This window comes from Pleurodeles waltl, chromosome 3_1 (assembly GCF_031143425.1).
Source record: "Pleurodeles waltl isolate 20211129_DDA chromosome 3_1, aPleWal1.hap1.20221129, whole genome shotgun sequence".
Taxonomy (NCBI): Eukaryota; Metazoa; Chordata; class Amphibia; order Caudata; family Salamandridae; genus Pleurodeles; species Pleurodeles waltl.
The window spans coordinates 1121298370-1121323292 of NC_090440.1; positions in this window are offsets into that span (position 1 = coordinate 1121298370).

Consider the following 24923-nt stretch of genomic DNA (forward strand, 5'->3'; position numbering starts at 1 on the left):
TTTTTTTTAATTCTTTAGAAATTATACACAACATGGGAATTCTCTGCAGTATAGCTAAATGCCACTAACAAAGCCAATAGATGCAAAGATGAGGGGATCTATTGGCTTTGAAATGCTTGTTTCCCTAAGCCGTGCTCACTTTTCAGGTAGAACTTTGAATATTTTGTTCATGGTATACAGGACGTTTGGTAGCCTGTCATAGAGTCTATGGCATGTTTTGATACATAGTGCGATAAAATAACATTCATTGGAACACCTACAGCATTTCCTCACTTTAATCAAACAATGTTGGTGGTCTGGGAAGGAAAATGAGTTTTCAAGGACAGGGTTCCCAGTCTCGCCGGCTACTATTGCTTGAATATTTATACATAGCACTTATGTATGTGTGATATATATTTACATACCGATATTATGGCGGCATCAGTGGTAGTACAATAATAATGTCAAATAGGCATTTTTATTTATTTTTTGATCGTGAGCTCAAGTTTATGTATGTAATTTTGTATTTCAACTCATCACCCTCCCCGAACGTTTGTACAAGATAATATTAACTGCATGTTCGCCTTATTTTCCAGGTTCTGGAGACTACATTAATGTTAAAGTGTTTGAAATCATTTTTATAGCGTACACCACAGACCAAGCTGTTTCTTTACACGTGTCTGTGTAACAAATGGGGGTAGGTAGTTCATGCAAGTGAGTTAGACTTTAATTAAGATTTAAATTCACACTAATTAAGAATTAAGGGCCAATAGTAGCAAAGGTTTTTACCCATTCTGTGTCTATTGGAAAAAGTGTTCGTACATATGGCCCTAAGTTCTGCGAAGTTGGACAAAGTCGAGAACGCTGAAGCTACATGAAGGGACGTTGCCTAAATTCACACAGCTGTGCCGGATTTCCGGAAAAAGAAAGATGGGACATTTCTGTAGCGAAATGTCTGCCCAGAATGGAGTTCTTCCACCTACTTACCTCTGCGGGCTGCTTTTAGGCCAAAATGGCAGCCGGTGAAACACTGCATAAAACGTGGAACAATTTCCTGTAGTCGTGCAGCGGCCCTTGTTTTCTCCCTCACAAAAACCTAAATAACAAAACGTTGATACAGTTTTTAAACCAAGGGATTTTTTTTGTTAAAAAATATGAGAAGTTGCAAAGTGTTTTACTTTGCTGCTTTAAAAACCCCTAAGCAAGTTTTGACTTTTTAGTATTTGGCAATTATGTGCATTGGCAGACGAAATGGTCGTAGTTCCTAACACATTTGATTTCTGAAATCTTACTCGTGTGTAACCTAGAAGAGTTCAGGAAATTGGTAAATTAGACAAACTTAAGTTTGTTTCTCTTTCATTCTTCCATGCATGCCAACATTCTAGAAGAGGGAGATTTAAAAAAAACATAGGTGGTCATTATGATATTGGCAGTGAATGATGAAGTGACAATACCACCGCCAACAGACTCGTGGTAATTACTGCCAAATTATGACCATGGCGGTGACAACTCCCATAGACAGCCAATGTACCACACCAACCGCCAGGGTGTAAACACCACTGACCACGGCGGTAGCCATCAACAGCCAGGCGGAAGACAAGGTACCGCCCACCATATTATGACCTAGCACACCGCCACGATTACCGGGGCAGTGCCAACACCATCAAAAGCCTGGCGGAAACAGAACACAGAAGACAAAAGACTCACCCTTGGAGACACAGAGAAGATCAAGGCCGCCATCAAACCGGAACTTCAAGTCTTACCAGTGCTCTTCTACGCCATGCTCCACCTGGAACACCAACACCGTCAAAGACGACGACGGTGAGTACAGCCTCCTAGCACACGAGGGAGGGAGAAAAAGGAGAGTGACACACACACACGCAGAACACACACCAGACACACATACACACAACCAGCTGCAGAGGAAAAACTATGTCACATGACCCATTTCATATTAATGCAAGGGCTACAGCATTCCAGAACTGAAAGTGTAATTGGATGAAAACAGCCACCATATTGTCCATGTGACAAGATACACATGAGTCACTGTGCAGAAAGGGCCAATGGCCAGTCCAAAGTACAAAAGCTCACATGGCCACAGGGCACAGTCCAAGCCCCAACTCTTTCCCTGTCGTAATTCACACTGCACTGTGCAGGGGCATCATGGTGGGAATGGCCAGGCACCTCAGGGGGAAGGGAGGTGGGGGGTACCACAGCTGAAGCGGGGAACTTGCCCACTCGTTCTGGAGGGGGCTCCATGCCCATTTTCCTATGCTGGGGAGTGCAAGGTCACAGTCTCTGAGGTGGGGAACTTGCCCACTGGTTCTGGAGGGTGCTCCATGCCCACTGTTCTATGCTTGGGTGTGCAAGGTCACAGTCTCTGAGGTGGGGAACTTGTCCACTGGTTCTGGAGGGGGCCCCTTGCCCATTTTCCTATGCTGTGGAGTGCAAGGTCACAGTCTCTGAGGTGGGGATATTTCCCACTGGTTCTGGAGGGAGCTCCTTGCCCATTTCACTTTGCTGGGGAGTGCAAGGTCACAGTCTCTGAGGTGGGGAACTTGCCCATGGTCCTGGAGGGGGCTCCTTGTACAACAGTCCCTGGGGGTAGCCTACATGTCCTCTGCTGGAGGTGAGGGCTGCTGTGTCCCAGCCTGAGGTGAGGGCTGCTGTGTCCCAGCCTGAGGTGAGTGTTGCTGTGTCCCAGCCAGAGGTGAGGGCTTCTGTGTCCCAGCCGGAGGTGAGGGCTGCTGTTTCCCAGCCTGAGGTGAGTGCTGCTGTGTCCCAGCCTGAGGTGAGGGCTGCTGTGTCCCAGCCAGAAATGGGGGCTCCTGTGCCCCAGCTGGAGGTGAGGGCACTTTGACCACTGCTGTTGGGGGGCCTCTTGCCCCTCTTAGTTGGTGGAGTGGGAACCTTCCCCTTCCTGGGTGGTGGAGTGGGATCCTTCCTTTTCCTGGGTGGTGGAGTGGAATCCTTCCCTTTCTTGGGTGGTGGAGTGGGATCCTTTCCTTTCTTGGGTGGTGAAGTGGGATCCTTCCCCCTCTTGGGTGGTGGAGTGCGAAACTTTCCTGTCTTGCCTCCATGACTAGGAGGTGCCTCCACAGTCCCCGTGGACTGTTTGGCTGAGGTCCTGGGCTGGGTTGTTGGGATCCTGCTCTTACAGGCAGGACAAAGGGGTGGAGGGGGAGAGAAGAGGTCAAGACATGCAAGGAAAAGCTTCTTACGGGCGTTGGGGTGGGATGTGGGATGGGTTGGAGGTTGAGGGAGTGTTTGTCAGAGGTGTACTGTACGTCTGCTGGACGTGGGGGCAGGTGCATGGGCAGTGTGCATGTGTGAGATGGATGGCTGTTGATTGTCTGTACATGAGTTTGTTTCTCTTAGGAGATGGGGGCAGACAGGGTGGGAGAGGACACAGGGGACGCATGGATGTATGTTGTGGAGGTGTCTAAGTAAGGTGTGTGCTGCTTGGTGTGGTGATGGTGGTGGTGGCTGTTGATGCAGTGCATGCAGGTGTGAGTGCGGATGTGACAGTAAGGGAGGAGGAGGAGGGGAAACAGTGGAGGCAGTGGATGTTGTGTGTGCAACTGTCTGTTGTTTGTGTGAGTGCTTGTGGCCTAAGTGTGCTGCCTGTGTTTGTCTGTGCCACTCTTGTGTGATGGTTTGTGCATGCTTTTCTGTATGTGGCATTGTGATTGGTTGGGGTTGAGGGAATTGGGACTTGGAAGTAGTAGTTGGAGGGGGGACAGTAGAAACAGGGACAATGGCTGACATCAGAGAGGAGGCCAGAGCCCGGAGCGATCTCTGTTGGGCCGCCAATACACCATGAATGCCCTCCAGAAATGCATTGCATTGCTGCCTCTAGGATGACAGCCCCTGGATGGCATTCACAATGGTTTACTGCCCAACAGAGATGGTTCTCAGGAGGTCAATAGTCTCCTCAATCAGGGCAGCAGGGCTTATTGGGGCAGGGCCTGAGGTGCCCGGGGTGAGGTAGATGCACACCCTCCTGGGTAAGCGGGCACGGGCAACTCGGTGAGGGGCTACTGGGAGGGCGGTGCAGGTATGGGGGTGGTGGCTGTACCTGTAGCTGGGGTGGTCCCAGAGGTGTCTGCCACCACCAGGGAGCTTCCATCAGAGGAGGTATAAGAGTCAGTGTTGTCACCTCCTGTCTCTGCCGTGGTGCCCCCCTTGCCCGCCATCCCACTGGTCCCCTCAGCATCAGTGGGCTATGCCTCCTGTGGGATGCAGCTCCCTCTGTGGCAGGTGCCCCTGCTCCTCTGCCAGATGATGCTAATGCACATAGGGACAGGATGACAGAAGAAAAAAGGGGGGTAGAGAGAAAGGGAGCACTGGGTCAATTACAGCACCAACACCACATATTGCATACACATTACCATCACACACAGTGATCAGGATTGTATCCCATGCATCGCACCGGCATTCCATCGGCTAGGCACCACAGCAAGATGAGAGAGAAACACCACCAACTGCACCCCTTCTGAGACCCCCTACGCCATGTCTGACATGGTATGCAGCCTAGCTATGTTAACAGTTTTAGCTATACACCCATTACCCTTGAGCTGGATCACGCTGCATTGTCTGAGCTGGAATTAAGGGGTACCCACTAACTGACACCCACCACCAGACTTCCATGCCACCTACCAATCATAGTTGTAATGCACACTGTACTCACCCCCTTGTTAGCTGCTGTGATGCCCGCAAGTGCCCATCCAGCTCTGGGTAGGCCACCACCAGTATGAGGGCCATCATTGGGGTCAGGTTCTGACAGGCACCCTGCCCTCGTTGGGAGGCCATTCCCAGCTGGGCCTCCGTCGTCTTCTGGGCCCTGCGTCTCAGGTCCTCCCACCTCTTCTTACAGTGGGTGCTCCGCCTCCTGTACACCCCCAGGGTCCGCAAATCCTTGGCGATGGCACGCCACAATCCCTTCTTCTGATGGGTGCTGACCTGCAGAGGAAACACAGACATGAGGACACCATTACACATACAATCCAGCATTTCACACATATGGCCCACAAATCCCCTTCCATTCCCATTGGCGCACACATTACTCAGCGCCCACCATGTACACTACCACCAGACATACGACCACCTCAAATGACACGATGCTTGAAAACACATCTCAGTGCAACCTTGTCACATGCCTCGTGCCCAAGATGTACTCACCTGTTGGGCTGGAGGCCCATACAGCTGCCCATACTGGGGTAGAACCCCATCCATCAAATGCTTTAACTCCTCCAAAGTGAAGACAGGGACCGTTTCCCCGGTCACACGGGCCATGGCAAGATCCAGACACTTGTCACAGCAGCACATGCAGTGTAGGTGTTGTCCTGTGGAAAGTCAGGAATCAAGTGAGGTTATGGACAGAAAATGGCGGTCACATGCGCAGCAGTGTACGCAGTCTCCACCGCCAGTGATCCCCATTGGCCACTGTACTCCATAGAGCCCCATGTTATCCAATGAGGAATAGCACGGCGGTGCAAGGCCGCCATCCGCCATGACGCGCAATGCCAGCGGAGTTACCTCACTTCCACCTGTCCCTACATACTGGACAGTCGACATTTTAAGGGGTTGGGCAATATTCAGTTAATCGGGAACAGTGTAATTTTTTTCACATACATTGCCATTCCCAATGTCCCATCACGTTACTGCTCTATGTACACTGAGGTGGTGGATCCATTGTTTAAATTGTGACAGCCTACTTACTCTTGTGTTCCTTAGATACCTACTACTGTGGAGGAATCAGAGGACGAGACAAGCCCCAGTGTACAGACCTCTTGTGGAGTTGGCTACACTGGAGGAGAGGAATATAATACTCACCTATAGACTGGACAGGGCCACAATCACAGAGTTATGTGCTCAATTGGAGCCTGATCTGATATCAGCTATTCGTCATCCCACTGGGATTCCCCCTCTAGTGCAGGTTCTATCTGTGCTATTCCAAGTGACAGCGGGCTTGGCAGCAGAAATGTCACAGCCAATGTTCTCAATCGTGCTGGCAAGGTTTTTGTCTCCCCTGGTGGAACACATGTGCAGCTACATTGCTTTCCCCCAGGTGAAAGATTTGGTCACTGTGAAGGCAGGATTCTATGCAATGGGACATATACCCAACATTATTGGGGCGATTGATGGTACCCATATTGCGTTTGTCCCCCCACTAGAATGGTGTTCAGGAACCGGAAGAGTTTCCACTCACTCAATGTGCAAATGGTGTGCCTGGCTGACCAAGACATCTCCCACATCACTGCCAAGTATCCTGGGTCAGTGCAATATGCCTTCGTCCTGAGGAATAGCAGCTTTCCAAATGTGATGGCACAACTACAGAGGCACAGGGTGTGGCTAATTGATGAAGCTGAGTTCCCAACCAATATATGTCAGTGTATGCCTTCTTGTGTTGACCCCATATCATTGTGTAAGGCTAATGTTTGTCCCTCAGTACTTGCAAGTGACTCTGGCTACCCAAAGCTATTGTGGCTCCTGACCCCTATGAGGAATGCCAGGACAGGGGCTGAGAGTCGTTATAATGATGCACATGGGCGAACCAGGAGAATTATTGAGAGGACCTTCAGCCTCCTAAAGGGCAGGTTCAGATGCCTCCATCTAATCAGTGGATCCCTGTGCTACATACCCGAGAAGGTCTGCCAGATAGTAGTGGCATGCTGCATGTTGCACAGCGTGGTCCTCAGACGACATGTGTCTTATCTGCAGGAGAAGGAGACTCGGAATGCCCCTGTGGCAGCAGTGGACTGTGAGGACAGTGAGGATGAGGAGGCAGAGGATGAGAATGTGGACAACAGAATATCAGTTATATGTCAATACTTCCAAAGACACACAGTTGAGACAGTGGAACTGACCATTCCTCTGATTATTGACATGTTCTATGTGGCTGTAGCAGAATGGCATTCACTACCTTTGCATCTCTACGTACTGTCACATATGACTTCTCATTTTGCAGAAGTTGGTGATACGACATCTGTGTACTAATGTGGTGACTACAGACAGCCACAGGTCAATATTTGTATGCTATCACAAAGTTCAGGTCATTTGTACCAGATGTAACTGTTACCATAATTGCACATTTTCTACACATAAAGCACTATCAGTCAAGTTGTGTTTAAGGGTGTTTATTGTAGTGAAATTTATCTATGGAATAGTGCAATGGAATGGGGTGATGGCTGAGGAAAGTCCAGGGAATTGTTCCAGTCTGTTTGTAGCACAGTTTCTGTGTCCGCGGGGCCATAGGAAGGGGAGCAAAGGCATTTCAAAGTGGACAAGGTGACAGAGTGGGACACAAGGGGGACATTCAGGAGGGTCTCACTTCCTGGCAGTGGTCTTGGTCTTGGCAAGTGTCTCTGGCTTCTGTCTGGGTCACAGGGAACATTTACGGGGTGGTTCACCTTCTGCAGGAGAAGGGGTACTATTGGCCTGTGGATCCTGTGTCAGGGCTTCCTGCCCACTGGCTGCAGTGGAAGTGGTGGGCTGGTCAGTAGACTGGCTAGTGGTAGGGGCCCACTGGTGTGCTGTCCATTCCCTCATGATGTTGGCCATATCTGCCAGCACCCCTGCTATGGAGATCATGATGGGTTTGAGGGCCTGCAAATCCTCCCTGATCTCCTGATGGTGTACCAGCCGCTTGTTCTACTACATGTTGGTAAGGATCTGGCCCATCTGTCTTGGGATTGCTGGTAAGCCCCCAGGATGTTAGTGAGTGCCTGCTGGAGAGTCGGTTCCGTGGGCCTGTCCTCCCCCTGGCGCACAGTGGTCCTCCCAGTGTCCCTGTTCTGCTGTGCCCCTGACCCCTGAACGGTGTGCCCACTGCCACTGACCCCAAGCCCTGATTGTCTTGGGTGTGAGTTGTGGACTGGGGTACCTGTACAGGAGGGCACACTGCTGATTGACGTGTCCTGGGGACAGAGGTTTGGGAACGCTGGGTGGGTGCTGTGGTGTTGGATACTGATGGGGGAGACTATGTGGTAAACTGTGAGTGGGCTGGGGTGTCCGACTGACCAGTGGTCCCTGATGGGCCAGGTAGTTCATCCAGATCTAGAAGTCCAGAGTCACTGTCATCACTAGGGGCATCTTCTGTCGGGACTTGATAGTCGTGGCACCTCCTTCCCACTGAGATTGGCTGGGGCACCTGTGGAGATGTAAGTGATGTGTTATACTTCATGTCTGTGACATATTGTACATCCCTTGCTTCCCCTTCATTGTTGCTGTTGCCCTGTCACCTTTGTTTGTGTACAGTGATGTATTGTGTGAATGTTAGTTCTCCATGCTGTGCATGTTTGGCGATGGGTGTCCATGCAGAGCTGGTAGGGCTGTCCATGTATTGGTATTGCATGAAAGGCTTGGCATTGGGATTAGTCAGAAGTGTGGCTACAGTGTGTGGGATGGAGTGGAGTGATGGGAGTGAGGGTGGGGGGTGGGATGGCATGAAGGTATGGGGGGAGATAAGTAGTGAAAATTGACTCACTAATGTCCAGTCCTCCAGCTACTGCAGTGAGTTCTTCAGGAAGCAGGATTGCCAAGACTTGCTCCTCCCATGCTGTGAGCTGTGGGGCAGGTGGTGGTTGTCCACCGCCAGTCCTCTGGATGGTGCGCTGGTGCCTTGCTGCCATGGAATGTACCTTCCCACGTAGGTCATTCCACCTCTTCCTGATGTCGTCCCTTGTTCTTGGATGCTGTCAGATGGCGTTGACCCTGTGCACGATTCTCTGCCATAGCTCCATCTTCCTGGCAATTGATATTTGCTGTACCTGTGCTTCAAACAGCTGTGGCTCTAACCTGACTATTTCCTCGACCATGACCCGCAACACCTCATCTGTGAAACGTGGGTGCCTTTGTGGGGACATGGTTTTTGTGTGGAGTGTGTTGTGCAGATAGTGTTAAGTGATGTGGTAGGGTGTGGGATATGGGGTGCGTGACGGATGTATGGGTGTTTGTGGTGAGTTTGTTTAGTTGTCTCAGTGGTCTTCGTGTTAGTCTTGTGGTGCTTATTGGTATTCGTAAAGGGTGGTGTGTGATGTGGGTGTGTGTTTTATATTGCTATGGGTGGGTGTGTGTGGTGTGTGTATGAGTGTCAGGTGTATGTGTTTAGTGTTGGCCAATGTTGTTTTGTTTTGTATTAGGGTGGCCATTCTGCCCGTGCAGATATGTACCGCCAATGGTTTACCACCATTGAATGTCTGCGGTGGTGATTTGTAGGTCATAATGTGGTGGGCGTTGTTTTGTTGGCGTAACGGTATGGGTGTTCATACCGCCACTTTAGCATTGACCTTTGGGCTGGCGGATTTATGTTTGTGGGAGTATTCTGTCGGTTTGGTGTGTGTGTTATAATATGGCGAATGGAAATTCATCACCACGGCGGTATGTTGGCAGCCGTCACCGCGTCGGTAAGAGGTATTTACCGCCAATGTTATAATGAGCGCCATAATTTGTAATATGTATATCCCCCATTGACAGTCAGAGTCTCCCACCTGATTCAGGTCTATGGACATATATGTTCTTCCTTTCTCCCAAAAAAAACTTTCCAATGCATGCCATGCCTTTTCAAGCATGCCTTGTGGATTTCAAACTAAACAATGAACTTAACCACACTTTTCACCTCACCTTCACCTGGTTAGCTTAGGTGTATGTTAGGTGCTCCCATAATTGTAGCAAGTCAATATAAAAAAAAACATTTGTGAAAGCAGCATTACAACATATTCTTTACCATGCTTCTGATGCTCCCACTTTTTAGGTCGCAGCCTGCCAGACATCTTGGGGACATTCAGAAAGTTGACCTAGGAATACATTCTGCCCTTTGCTTGCCATTGGCTTTGTGGTTTGTAACTCACATTTACTGGCTTTCTATTTACTGGCTTTTCTTGTTTTGGCTGTCCAGCTGGAGGTCGTACCTTTCTTTGTCCAAACATTGTTTACATTATCCTTCCGAGTGCTCCTTTTCTGTAAACAGGCTTGTATCAATCAATCCAATCAGCTTTATTCCTTTACTTAAAGCCATACTAGTAAGTCAATATGCAAAACACAACTATAAGATACATATGGATATATACACAAAATAAAAGAGTTAGAAGATAAAAACACCTTTCTGAAAAAAATGCCAGTACCCTTTAGTCTACAATCACATCCCTAGTAAAAAGGAAACAAACCCCACGTAAAAGCACTTTGGCATAAAATCTTAAAAGGCTGGCCATTTCCTGGGTCTCATCATAGGCACTAAAAAGCTAGCAATGTACCATACATCCTGAACGCTGCCAAGCAACTGGAGGTACAGTAGAGCTGGTCTTGCCTGAACAAACCCCTTCCCCTTCAAAAGAGAGACAATAAATCACTGGTGGGGAGCCCGAAAGTGCCTTCACAACAACACAAAAAGAAAGGTATGTTGAAGTAAATGCATGAGCAAGGGCCCACATCCACCAAGTTTTGAATCCCCTGGGGTTTGGTTATCATCCAAAGCAAGAGGTTTAGCCTAAATCTGGTCAGGAGAAATCTATGGTAGGGTTTCCTGACCACAACTAAATAGGGCTCAATTATGACATCTCTTTTAAGCAAGATCTAAGAGCGCACAGAGGATTTAACTTTCTCCCAGGCTTCATGGCCCATATTTGTCACTAGCGTGAAGTGCCTTTGTGCCCAGATCAGATTCTTTTTAGTGAGTTCAGTTGGACAGTCAAACATCTATGGGCATCCCAATTTCTGTGAGACACTTTTTATTTGTTTAAACCAGCTAATGCTACTGCCTTCTCCAAAAACATCTGCTGCAGCTCTGGACAGTGCAAGTCCTTTCACTTTCCGCACAGGAACCCATGACCCATTCTCATCAAACAAGATGCGTAGGTATGAAAAACAAAGGACTATCGCAATCTCATTGGTGTCCCCAAATATTTTTTTCTGGTATCTCTGGACTGCGCCCAGCACCATAGTTTGGGACTCTGTAAAATTAGTGCTCAAACCAATGTTTCCATGAACTTTATAAACTCCTTGAGTAACTGTTACAGCCCGACTGCAGTCCTGGTCATCAGGACAGTGTCGACCTACAAGAGCACTGGGATGAACTGGGCACCCACCCGGGGGTCAACCCTACACGTAGTGCTCAAAGCGAGGCACAAATCATTAATATAAATGGTAAGTATAAAGGGGGCCAGGATGCAACCTTGCTTCACTCCCCACTGAACACTAAGACCCTCATTATGACCCAGGCGGACGGCGGTATTTTGGAGAAGAGTACTGCCAACAGGATGGCGGTACTCTTGCCCACAATATGACATTGGCGTTTTGGCTCAAGCCAAACCGCCAATGTACCACTCCGCCCGCCAGGACGGTAACAGCCACAGGGCTGGAGTCTTCAGTCTCCAGCCAGGTGGCCATCACTGTCCCACCGGCGGGATAATGACCCCTTTCATGTCTTCCTTACCTCCACAAAAACCATGGCGGTAGGCACTATCAGTGATAGGGAATTCCTTCCTTCTCACTGATAGGGGTCTCCCTCGCCCCCCTCACTCTCCGCAGAACTCCTCTCCAGCCCTCCCCCTCCCACTCCAGACCCCCCACGACATACATGCACATTCACTCACCATCATACACACGCATACACACACTCATGCCCACATTCACCCACGCATGCATACATCTATTCACATCCACATGCATACACACTGACAGACGCACACGCCCCCACGCATTCAGACAACACAACATACATTCACACTCACAACCATGCATGCAAACACGAATTCCACATGCCACACACCCGCATGCATGCACACACAAACATACACACAACACCCCACACCCCCTCCCTTGTTGGAGCACCCGACTTACCTGATTGCAGGGAGTCCTCTGGCAGGAGACAGGATGGAGCGCTGCTGCCAGTAGCAGCGTCCGCCAGCAGAACACCGCCAGGCCGTATCATCGTCATGATACGGTCTGCGGCAGTCTACTGGCGTGGCGCTGCTACTGGCAGCAGTGCCACCTTACCGCCGTCCGCCGCCATAGCCATAGCCAGAATTCCACCATCCTTCTGGCGGAATTTTTGCTATGGTCATAATATGGCAGACGGTAGCTAGCCACGGTTATGGTGTTTTGTCGGCCGTCGTCGCAGCGCTAGGCGGTCAGTACCTCTGTTGAAATAATGAGGGCCAAAGGCTGACAAAAGACTTCTGCTTTGATTATATCTTAGAGCAGCACTCACATTCAGTTGTAAATCATGGAGAAAATTAACTAGGCAATGCTTCATCTCCATAGTAATCATAAGGGACCACAGTTTCAACCTATTCATACTATTGAGCTCCGCTGATATGTCCATAAAGGGAAAGTACAGGGTTACACCCTTCACTACTATATATTTTTCATTGAGAAGGTGGAGATTAAGACTGGTCGATTGTTCCTCCCCCTTCCCTAAATCTTTACTGTAGGTTTGATATTATATTATGTTGCTCAGCCCAGTCACTCAGTCTCGATAGAACTACTCTCCCAAGCACCTTCACAGATGAATCAATAAGAGAGATAGGCCTATAGCACCTTGGGTCATCCCTGGCCTCATTTTTAAATACCGGCAGAATGAGACCAGGATGAAGGGAATCCGGTTTTACAGACTGCATTAAAAACATGAGTTAAAATTTTTGCCCACAGAGCAAAAAGATCTAAACATATCAGCCAGGGCTCCATCTGGGCCAGAAGCCTTGTCCTTTGACACAGATAAAACGGACAGATGAACTTCCTCCTCCAAAAAGAGTAAACCTGCATGACCTTTCCACTTAGTCTCAGACTGGCTGGTTTGACCTGCTACTGGAAAGGCATATATACCCTTGAAGTGGAAAACCTCAGGGATAATACAGTCAGTGGGGGAGTTGGGTATCCCTGAAAAATTAGATCAATTTAGTACCTCCCAGAAGAAGGTGTTGTGTTTAAAAACATCTACCTCCAAAAACTCAGACCAGGTGCTTTCTCTAATTTCCTTTTTACTGGCTGGCAAGGTGAGCTTGTATGTTTTCCTACTCTGGGCAACAACATTTCTATCTCAGGGCTCTTGCTTTAGGGCTTCTAGCAGCAAACCTATGTGCTGCAGAACATTCCCGATCTAACCATCTTTCTTCCCCTTAGACAGTCTGCCAGATGGTCTTATAAGGTTGGGTGATACATACCGACAGGAAGGGCAGCGGCCCAATAATATAATTTAAAATCTAGGACTGCCCATCCCTCTCTCTCTCTAGGCAGAGTCAAATACATGAGAGCTCTTCTGGGCTTAGCATAAGCCCAGATGAACCATGTCACCGCTCTGTTCATGGCCAGTAAACAACAATTCATATAATCGAGAGGGATTGTAAGGAAATGCCTCCTTGGCATGGTTGCCCCCTGACTTTTTGCCTTTGCTGATGCTATGTTTACAATTGAAAGTGTGCTGAGGCCTGCTAACCAGGCCCCAGCACCAGTGTTCTTTCCCTAACCTGTACTTTTGTATCCACAATTGGCAGACCCTGGCATCCAGATAAGTCCCTTGTAACTGGTACTTCTAGTACCAAGGGCCCTGATGCCAAGGAAGGTCTCTAAGGGCTGCAGCATGTCTTATGCCACCCTGGAGACCTCTCACTCAGCACAGACACACTGCTTGCCAGCTTGTGTGTGCTAGTGAGGACAAAACGAGTAAGTCGACATGGCACTCCCCTCAGGGTGCCATGCCAGCCTCTCACTGCCTATGCAGTATAGGTAAGACACCCCTCTAGCAGGCCTTACAGCCCTAAGGCAGGGTGCACTATACCATAGGTGAGGGTACCAGTGCATGAGCATGGTACCCCTACAGTGTCTAAACAAAACCTTAGACATTGTAAGTGCAGGGTAGCCATAAGAGTATATGGTCTGGGAGTCTGTTTTACACGAACTCCACAGCACCATAATGGCTACACTGAAAACTGGGAAGTTTGGTATCAAACTTCTCAGCACAATAAATGCACACTGATGCCAGTGTACATTTTATTGCAAAATACACCCCAGAGGGCACCTTAGAGGTGCCCCCTGAAACTTAACCGACTATCTGTGTAGGCTGACTAGTTCCAGCAGCCTGCCACACTAGAGACATGTTGCTGGCCCCATGGGGAGAGTGCCTTTGTCACTCTGAGGCCAGTAACAAAGCCTGCACTGGGTGGAGATGCAACACCTCCCCCAGGCAGGAGCTGTAACACCTGGCGGTGAGCCTCAAAGGCTCACCCCTTTGTCACAGCACCGCAGGACACTCCAGCTAGTGGAGTTGCCCGCCCCCTCCGGCCCCGGCCCCCACTTTTGGCGGCAAGGCCGGAGAAAATAATAAGAATAACAAGGAGGAGTCACTGGCCAGTCAGGACAGCCCCTAAGGTGTCCTGAGCTGAGGTGACTCTAACTTTTAGAAATCCTCCATCTTGCAGATGGAGGATTCCCCCAATAGGGTTAGGATTGTGACCCCCTCCCCTTGGGAGGAGGCACAAAGAGGGTGTACCCACCCTCAGGGCTAGTAGCCATTGGCTACTAACCCCCCAGACCTAAACACGCCCTTAAATTTAGTATTTAAGGGCTACCCTGAACCCTAGAAAATTAGATTCCTGCAACAACAAGAAGAAGGACTGCCCAGCTGAAAACCCCTGCAGAGGAAGACCAGAAGACAACAACTGCCTTGGCTCCAGAAACTCACCGGCCTGTCTCCTGCCTTCCAAAGAACTCTGCTCCAGCGACGCCTTCCAAAGGGACCAGCGACCTCTGAATCCTCTGAGGACTGCCCTGCTTCGACGACGACAAGAAACTCCCGAGGACAGCGGACCTGCTCCAAAAAGACTGCAACTTTGTTTCAAGAAGCAGCTTTAAAGAACCCTGCAACTCCCCGCAAGAAGCGTGAGACTTGCAACACTGCACCCGGCGACCCCGACTCGGCTGGTGGAGAACCAACACCTCAGGGAGGACCCCCGGACTACTCTACGACTGTGAGTACCAAAACCTGTCCCCCCTGAGCCCCCACAGCGCCGCCTGCAGAGGGAATCCCGAGGCTTCCCCTGACCGCGACTTTCTGAAACCTAAGTCCCGACGCCTGGAAAAGACCCTGCACCCGCAGCCCCCAGGACCTGAAGGACCGGACTTTCACTGCAGAAGTGACCCCCAGGAGTCCCTCTCCCTTGCCCAAGTGGAGGTTTCCCCGTGGAAGCCCCCGCTTGCCTGCCTGCAGCGCTGAAGAGATCCCTTGATCTCTCATTGACTTACATTGCGAACCCGACGCTTGTTCTGACACTGCACCCGGCCGCCCCCGCGCCGCTGAGGGTGAAATTTCTGTGTGGGCTTGTGTCCCCCCCGGTGCCCTACAAAAACCCCCTGGTCTGCCCTCCGAAGACGCGGGTACTTACCTGCAAGCAGACCGGAACCGGGGCACCCCCTTCTCTCCATTATAGCCTATGCGTTTTGGGCACCACTTTGAACTCTGCACCTGACCGGCCCTGAGCTGCTGGTGTGGTAACTTTGGGGTTGCTCTGAACCCCCAACGGTGGGCTACCTTGGAACAAGAACTGAACCCTGTAAGTGTCTTACTTACCTGGTAAAACTAACAAAAACTTACCTCCCCCAGGAACTGTGAAAATTGCAGTGTCCACTTTTGAAATAGCTATTTGTGAATAACTTGAAAAGTATACATGCAATTGAAATGATTCAAAGTTCCTAATGTACTTACCTGCAATACCTTTCAAACAAGATATTACATGTTAAATTTGAACCTGTGGTTCTTAAAATAAACTAAGAAAATATATTTTTCTATAACAAAACCTATTGGCTGGATTTGTCTCTGAGTGTGTGTACCTCATTTATTGTCTATGTGTATGTACAACAAATGCTTAACACTACTCCTTGGATAAGCCTACTGCTCGACCACACTACCACAAAATAGAGCATTAGTATTATCTATTTTTACCACTATTTTACCTCTAAGGGGAACCCTTGGACTCTGTGCATGCTATTCCTTACTTTGAAATAGCACATACAGAGCCAACTTCCTACATTGGTGGATCAGCGGTGGGGTACAAGACTTTGCATTTGCTGGACTACTCAGCCAATACCTGATCACACGACAAATTCCAAAAATTGTCATTAGAAATTGTTTTTGCAATTTGAAAAGTTTTCTAAATTCTTAAAAGACCTGCTAGGGCCTTGTGTTAGATCCTGTTTAGCATTTCTTTTAGAGTTTAAAAGTTTGTAAAAGTTTGAATTAGATTCTAGAACCAGTTTTAGATTCTTAAAAAGTATTCCAACTTTTAGAAGCAAAATGTCTAGCACAGATGTGACTGTGGTGGAACTCGACACCACACCTTACCTCCATCTACAGATGAGAGAGCTAAGGTCACTCTGTAAACTAAAGAAAATAGCAATGGGCCCCAAACCTACCAAAGTACAGCTCCAGGAGCTTTTGGCAGAGTTTGAAAAGGCCAACCCCTCTGAGGATGGCAACTCAGAGGATGAAGATAGTGACTTGGAGGGAAATTCCCCCCCTCCAGTCCTACTTAGGGAGAGCAGGGCTTCTCAAGCCCTGACTCCACAAATAATAGTCAGAGATGCTGGTTCCCTCACAGGAGGGACCAACAACTCTGAAATCACTGAGGATAACTCCAGTGAAGAGGACATCCAGTTAGCCAGGATGGCCAAAAGATTGGCTTTGGAAAGACAGATCCTAGCCATAGAGAGGGAAAGACAAGAGATGGGCCTAGGACCCATCAATGGTGGCAGCAACATAAATAGGGTCAGAGATTCTCCTGACATGTTGAAAATCCCTAAAGGGATTGTAACTAAATATGAAGATGGTGATGACATCACCAAATGGTTCACAGCTTTTGAGAGGGCTTGTGTAACCAGAATAGTGAACAGATCTCACTGGGGTGCTCTCCTTTGGGAAATGTTCACAGGAAAGTGTAGGGATAGACTCCTCACACTCTCTGGAAAAGATGCAGAATCTTATGACCTCATGAAGGGTACCCTGATTGAGGGCTTTGGATTCTCCACTGAGGAGTATAGGATTAGATTCAGGGGGGCTCAAAAATCCTCGAGCCAGACCTGGGTTGACTTTGTAGACTGCTCAGTAAAAACACTAGATGGTTGGATTCAAGGCAGTGGTGTAAGTAATTATGATGGGCTGTACAATTTATTTGTGAAAGAACACCTGTTAAGTAATTGTTTCAATGATAAACTGCATCAGCATCTGGTAGACCTAGGACCAATTTCTCCCCAAGAATTGGGAAAGAAGGCGGACCATTGGGTCAAGACAAGGGTGTCCAAAACTTCCACAGGGGGTGACCAAAAGAAAGGGGTCACAAAACCTCCCCAGGGGAAAGGTGGTGAGACAGCCAAAAATAAAAATAGTAAAGAGTCTTCTACAGGCCCCCAAAAACCTGCACAGGAGGGTGGGCCCAGAGCCTCTTCACAAAACAATCCTGGGTACAAGGGTAAAAACTTTGATCCCAAAAAGGCCTGGTGTCGAAACTGTAGTCAGTCTGGACACCAAACTGGAGACAAGGCCTGTCCCAAGAAAGGTTCCACTCCAAACTCCAATCCAGGTAACACTGGAATGGCTAGTCTCCAAGTGGGATCAACAGTGTGCCCAGAGCAAATCAGGGTCCACACTGAAGCTACTCTAGTCTCTGAGGGTGGGGTGGATTTAGCCACACTAGCTGCCTGGCCTCCTAACATGCAAAAATACAGGCAGCAGCTCTTTATTAATGGGACAAGTGTAGAGGGCCTGAGGGATACAGGTGCCAGTGTCACCATGGTGACAGAGAAACTGGTTTCCCCTGGCCAATACCTGACTGGAAAAACCTATACAGTCACCAATGCTGACAATCAGACTAAAGCACATCCCATGGCAATGGTAACTTTAGAATGGGGAGGGGTCAATGGCCTGAAACAGGTGGTGGTCTCCTCAAACATCCCAGTAGACTGTCTGCTTGGAAATGACCTGGAGTCCTCAGCATGGGCTGAGGTAGAACTAAAAACCCATGCAGCCATGCTGGGTATCCCTGAACTGGTGTGTGTAAAAACAAGAGCACAATGCAAGGCACAGGGTGAAAAAGTAGAGCTGGAGTCTGGAAAAATGGCCCAGCCTACCAAGAGAAAAGGAAAGTCAGTTGGGAAACCAACTGCAACACAGTCAGAAAAAGAGAACCTCTCTTCTCAGGAAGAAGTTCTGCCCTCTGAGGGAACTGAGCCTTTGGAGCTTGAACCTTATCAGGTTGAGCTCTTAGGCCCAGGGGGACCCTCAAGGGAGGAGCTGTGTAAGGGACAAGAAACCTGTCCCTCTCTTGAAGGCCTTAGGCAGCAAGCTGCTGAAGAGTCCAAGGGCAAGAAAAATGGAACACATAGGGTCTATTGGGAAGATGGACTCCTGTACACTGAGGCCAGAGACCCCAAACCTGGTGCCACTAGGAGAGTGGTAGTGCCTCAGTCGTTCAGAGAGTTTATTCTGACCTTAGCCCATGATATTCCCCTTGCTGGGCATTTGGGACAAACCAAGACGTGGGAGAGGTTAGTCAACCACTTCTACTGGTCCAATATGTCCCAGAAGGTTAAGGAGTTTTGCCTCTCCTGCCCCACCTGTCAATCCAGTGGTAAGACAGGTGGGCACCCAAAGGCCCCCCTCATTCCACTTCCAGTGGTGGGGGTCCCCTTTGAAAGAGTGGGTGTGGACATAGTCGGTCCACTAGAACCTCCCACAGCCTCAGGAAATATGTATATCCTAGTAGTAGTGGATCATGCTACTAGGTATCCTGAAGCTATTCCCCTTAGGTCGACTACTGCCCCTGCAGTAGCCAAGGCCCTCATTGGTATCTTTACCAGAGTGGGTTTCCCTAAGGAGGTGGTGTCTGACAGAGGTACCAACTTCATGTCAGCATACCTAAAACACATGTGGAATGAGTGTGGAGTGACTTACAAATTCACTACACCATACCATCCACAAACTAATGGCTTAGTTGAGAGATTCAACAAGACATTAAAAGGCATGATCATGGGGCTCCCAGAAAAACTCAAAAGGAGATGGGATGTCCTCTTGCCATGTCTGCTTTTTGCTTACAGAGAGGTGCCACAGAAGGGAGTAGGATTCTCACCCTTTGAACTTCTGTTTGGTCACCCTGTAAGGGGACCACTTGCTCTTGTTAAAGAAGGCTGGGAGAGACCTCTTCATGAGCCTAAACAAGACATAGTGGACTATGTACTTGGCCTTCGCTCTAGAATGGCAGAGTACATGGAAAAGGCAACCAAAAACCTTGAGGCCAGCCAATAACTCCAGAAGTTTTGGTATGACCAAAAGGCTGCACTGGTTGAGTTCCAACCAGGGCAGAAAGTCTGGGTTCTGGAGCCTGTGGCTCCCAGGGCACTCCAGGACAAATGGAGTGGCCCTTACCCAGTGCTAGAAAGGAAGAGTCAGGTCACCTACCTGGTGGACCTGGGCACAAGCAGGAGCCCCAAGAGGGTGATCCATGTGAACCGCCTTAAGCTCTTCCATGACAGGGCTGATGTAAATCTGTTGATGGTAACAGATGAGGATCAGGAGGCAGAGAGTGAACCTCTCCCTGATCTCCTATCATCAGACCCAAAAGATGGCTCAGTAGATGGGGTGATCTACTCAGACACCCTCTCTGGCCAACAGCAAGCTGATTGTAGGAGAGTCCTACAACAGTTTCCTGAACTCTTCTCCTTAACCCCTGGTCAGACACACCTGTGTACCCATGATGTGGACACAGGAGACAGCATGCCTGTCAAAAACAAAATCTTTAGACAGTCTGACCATGTTAAGGAAAGCATCAAGGTGGAAGTCCACAAGATGCTGGCATTGGGAGTAATTGAGCGCTCTGACAGCCCCTGGGCTAGCCCAGTGGTCTTAGTCCCCAAACCTCACACCAAAGATGGAAAGAAAGAGATGAGGTTTTGTGTGGACTACAGAGGGCTCAACTCTGTCACCAAGACAGATGCTCATCCAATTCCTAGAGCTGATGAGCTCATAGACAAATTAGGTGCTGCCAAATTCTTAAGTACCTTTGACTTGACAGCAGGGTACTGGCAAATAAAAATGGCACCTGGAGCAAAAGAGAAAACAGCATTCTCCACACCTGATGGGCATTATCAGTTTACTGTTATGCCCTTTGGTTTAAAGAATGCCCCTGCCACCTTCCAAAGGTTGGTGAATCAAGTCCTTGCTGGCTTGGAGTCCTTTAGCACAGCTTATCTTGATGATATTGCTGTCTTTAGCTCCACCTGGCAGGATCACCTGGTCCACCTGAAGAAGGTCTTGAAGGCTCTGCAATCTGCAGGCCTCTCTATCAAGGCATCCAAATGCCAGATAGGGCAGGGAACTGTGGTTTACTTGGGCCACCTTGTAGGTGGAGGCCAAGTTCAGCCACTCCAACCCAAGATCCAGACTATTCTGGACTGGGTAGCTCCAAAAACCCAGACTCAAGTCAGGGCATTCCTTGGCTTGACTGGGTATTACAGGAGGTTTGTGAAGGGATATGGATCCATTGTGACAGCCCTCACTGAACTCACCTCCAAGAAAATGCCCAAGAAAGTGAACTGGACTGTGGAATGCCAACAGGCCTTTGACACCCTGAAACAAGCAATGTGCTCAGCACCAGTTCTAAAAGCTCCAGATTATTCTAAGCAGTTCATTGTGCAGACAGATGCCTCTGAACATGGGATAGGGGCAGTTTTGTCCCAAACAAATGATGATGGCCTTGACCAGCCTGTTGCTTTCATTAGCAGGAGGTTACTCCCCAGGGAGCAGCGTTGGAGTGCCATTGAGAGGGAGGCCTTTGCTGTGGTTTGGTCCCTGAAGAAGCTGAGACCATACCTCTTTGGGACTCACTTCCTAGTTCAAACTGACCACAGACCTCTCAAATGGCTGATGCAAATGAAAGGTGAAAATCCTAAACTGTTGAGGTGGTCCATCTCCCTACAGGGAATGGACTTTATAGTGGAACACAGACCTGGGACTGCCCATGCCAATGCAGATGGCCTTTCCAGGTTCTTCCACTTAGAAAATGAAGACTCTCTTGGGAAAGGTTAGTCTCATCCTCTTTCGTTTGGGGGGGGGTTGTGTAAGGAAATGCCTCCTTGGCATGGTTGCCCCCTGACTTTTTGCCTTTGCTGATGCTATGTTTACAATTGAAAGTGTGCTGAGGCCTGCTAACCAGGCCCCAGCACCAGTGTTCTTTCCCTAACCTGTACTTTTGTATTCACAATTGGCAGACCCTGGCATCCAGATAAGTCCCTTGTAACTGGTACTTCTAGTACCAAGGGCCCTGATGCCAAGGAAGGTCTCTAAGGGCTGCAGTATGTCTTATGCCACCCTGGAGACCTCTCACTCAGCACAGACACACTGCTTGCCAGCTTGTGTGTGCTAGTGAGGACAAAACGAGTAAGTCGACATGGCAATCCCCTCAGGGTGCCATGCCAGCCTCTCACTGCCTATGCAGTATAGGTAAGACACCCCTCTAGCAGGCCTTACAGCCCTAAGGCAGGGTGCACTATACCATAGGTGAGGGTACCAGTGCATGAGCATGGTACCCCTACAGTGTCTAAACAAAACCTTAGACATTGTAAGTGCAGGGTAGCCATAAGAGTATATGGTCTGGGAGTCTGTTTTACACGAACTCCACAGCACCATAATGGCTACACTGAAAACTGGGAAGTTTGGTATCAAACTTCTCAGCACAATAAATGCACACTGATGCCAGTGTACATTTTATTGCAAAATACACCCCAGAGGGCACCTTAGAGGTGCCCCCTGAAACTTAACCGACTATCTGTGTAGGCTGACTAGTTCCAGCAGCCTGCCACACTAGAGACATGTTGCTGGCCCCATGGGGAGAGTGCCTTTGTCACTCTGAGGCCAGTAACAAAGCCTGCACTGGGTGGAGATGCTAACACCTCCCCCAGGCAGGAGCTCTAACACCTGGCGGTGAGCCTCAAAGGCTCACCCCTTTGTCACAGCACCGCAGGACACTCCAGCTAGTGGAGTTGCCCGCCCCCTCCGGCCCCGGCCCCCACTTTTGGCGGCAAGGCCGGAGAAAATAATAAGAATAACAAGGAGGAGTCACTGGCCAGTCAGGACAGCCCCTAAGGTGTCCTGAGCTGAGGTGACTCTAACTTTTAGAAATCCTCCATCTTGCAGATGGAGGATTCCCCCAATAGGGTTAGGATTGTGACCCCCTCCCCTTGGGAGGAGGCACAAAGAGGGTGTACCCACCCTCAGGGCTAGTAGCCATTGGCTACTAACCCCCCAGACCTAAACACGCCCTTAAATTTAGTATTTAAGGGCTACCCTGAACCCTAGAAAATTAGATTCCTGCAACAACAAGAAGAAGGACTGCCCAGCTGAAAACCCCTGCAGAGGAAGACCAGAAGACAACAACTGCCTTGGCTCCAGAAACTCACCGGCCTGTCTCCTGCCTTCCAAAGAACTCTGCTCCAGCGACGCCTTCCAAAGGGACCAGCGACCTCTGAATCCTCTGAGGACTGCCCTGCTTCGACGACGACAAGAAACTCCCGAGGACAGCGGACCTGCTCCAAAAAGACTGCAACTTTGTTTCAAGAAGCAGCTTTAAAGAACCCTGCAACTCCCCGCAAGAAGCGTGAGACTTGCAACACTGCACCCGGCGACCCCGACTCGGCTGGTGGAGAACCAACACCTCAGGGAGGACCCCCGGACTACTCTACGACTGTGAGTACCAAAACCTGTCCCCCCTGAGCCCCCACAGCGCCGCCTGCAGAGGGAATCCCGAGGCTTCCCCTGACCGCGACTCTCTGAAACCTAAGTCCCGACTCCTGGAAAAGACCCTGCACCCGCAGCCCCCAGGACCTGAAGGACCGGACTTTCACTGCAGAAGTGACCCCCAGGAGTCCCTCTCCCTTGCCCAAGTGGAGGTTTCCCCGTGGAAGCCCCCCCTTGCCTGCCTGCAGCGCTGAAGAGATCCCTTGATCTCTCATTGACTTACATTGCGAACCCGACGCTTGTTCTGACACTGCACCCGGCCGCCCCCGCGCCGCTGAGGGTGAAATTTCTGTGTGGGCTTGTGTCCCCCCCGGTGCCCTACAAAACCCCCCTGGTCTGCCCTCCGAAGACGCGGGTACTTACCTGCAAGCAGACCGGAACCGGGGCACCCCCTTCTCTCCATTATAGCCTATGCGTTTTGGGCACCACTTTGAACTCTGCACCTGACCGGCCCTGAGCTGCTGGTGTGGTAACTTTGGGGTTGCTCTGAACCCCCAACGGTGGGCTACCTTGGACCAAGAACTGAACCCTGTAAGTGTCTTACTTACCTGGTAAAACTAACAAAAACTTACCTCCCCCTGGAACTGTGAAAATTGCACTGTGTCCACTTTTGAAATAGCTATTTGTGAATAACTTGAAAAGTATACATGCAATTGAAATGATTCAAAGTTCCTAATGTACTTACCTGCAATACCTTTCAAACAAGATATTACATGTTAAATTTGAACCTGTGGTTCTTAAAATAAACTAAGAAAATATATTTTTCTATAACAAAACCTATTGGCTGGATTTGTCTCTGAGTGTGTGTACCTCATTTATTGTCTATGTGTATGTACAACAAATGCTTAACACTACTCCTTGGATAAGCCTACTGCTCGACCACACTACCACAAAATAGAGCATTAGTATTATCTATTTTTACCACTATTTTACCTCTAAGGGGAACCCTTGGACTCTGTGCATGCTATTCCTTACTTTGAAATAGCACATACAGAGCCAACTTCCTACAGGGATGGCCCAAAAAAGTAGAGATATTTTGGAAAAAATTCATTTCAATAATGTTGCACCTCTTATGATCATGAGATGAAGGTTGTTCAACCTGGTTAGATCCCTAGTGGCCCTTGTCAAGATTGGACCAAAATTTGCCTCAAACAACCTATCTAGATCAGCCGTTCTTGCAACACCCAGATATATTACCTGGTCATCATGGAACCCAACTAAATGATTACAAACTACCTGAGTCTTGCCTTGGTTGAGCCGATAACCAGAAAACTGACCAACAATTTGTGCTACCATCTATCTGTATGAGGGCTTCCTCTGGGCCAGGAGTAACTACTGCCACATCATCTGCATATGCAAGAACTTTGGTATCCCAACCGTGACACTGTATGGGAACTATCCCAGGGGCTTCTGCAATTTTACAAGTAAAGGTTCGATATATTGTGCAAATAAGAGTGGGAAACAGGGACATCCCTGCCTAGTACCTCTCTGGAAATTATATCAGATGGGCCTCCATGTATTAAAACCATGGCTCTTGGTTTCTGATACAGGGCCTGCATGGCCCTGATGAAATCTAACCCTATCCCGTACCGCCTTACAACATACCAGAGGTAAGCCCTGCTAACCCTATTAAATGCCTTTTCTGAGTCAAGTAAAATTAAGGCCGCCATTGGTGAACCTACTACGGATACTACTTCCAACAGAGATATTGCATAGTGGGTGTGATCTGTGGTATCTCTCCCCGGAGTAAAGCCAGGCTGACAAGGAGATACAATTTTTTTTTTTTAAATGTATTTTTATTGTTTTGTTTCATACTTACATAACTTTACTCACGTTACCTTTTCCCCCCGCCCCCCTCAGCTGTTCGCATCGAATTCTCGTGCTCCTTGTTATCAGTTGTCTGGCACATGGCAAACCTGCATGTTAGTCCGTGTTACTGTTTTCAGTTGAGTCTGATTCCTCTGTTGAAATGTCGTGGTCCTGAGGGTTGTTAATTGGGTGTTTCATGCGATCTATCAGATTGTCCCATTGCTGTGCCCTCTCTGCGTTTCCCACTCCTTTCGTCAGCTCCAGGCGTAACGCCTCGCCTTCTGCTTCAGCCCATTTAATCAGAGTGTCTTTCCACATTTGGGCCCTCGGTCCTTTCCAGTGCATTGTGATTTCTCTTTTC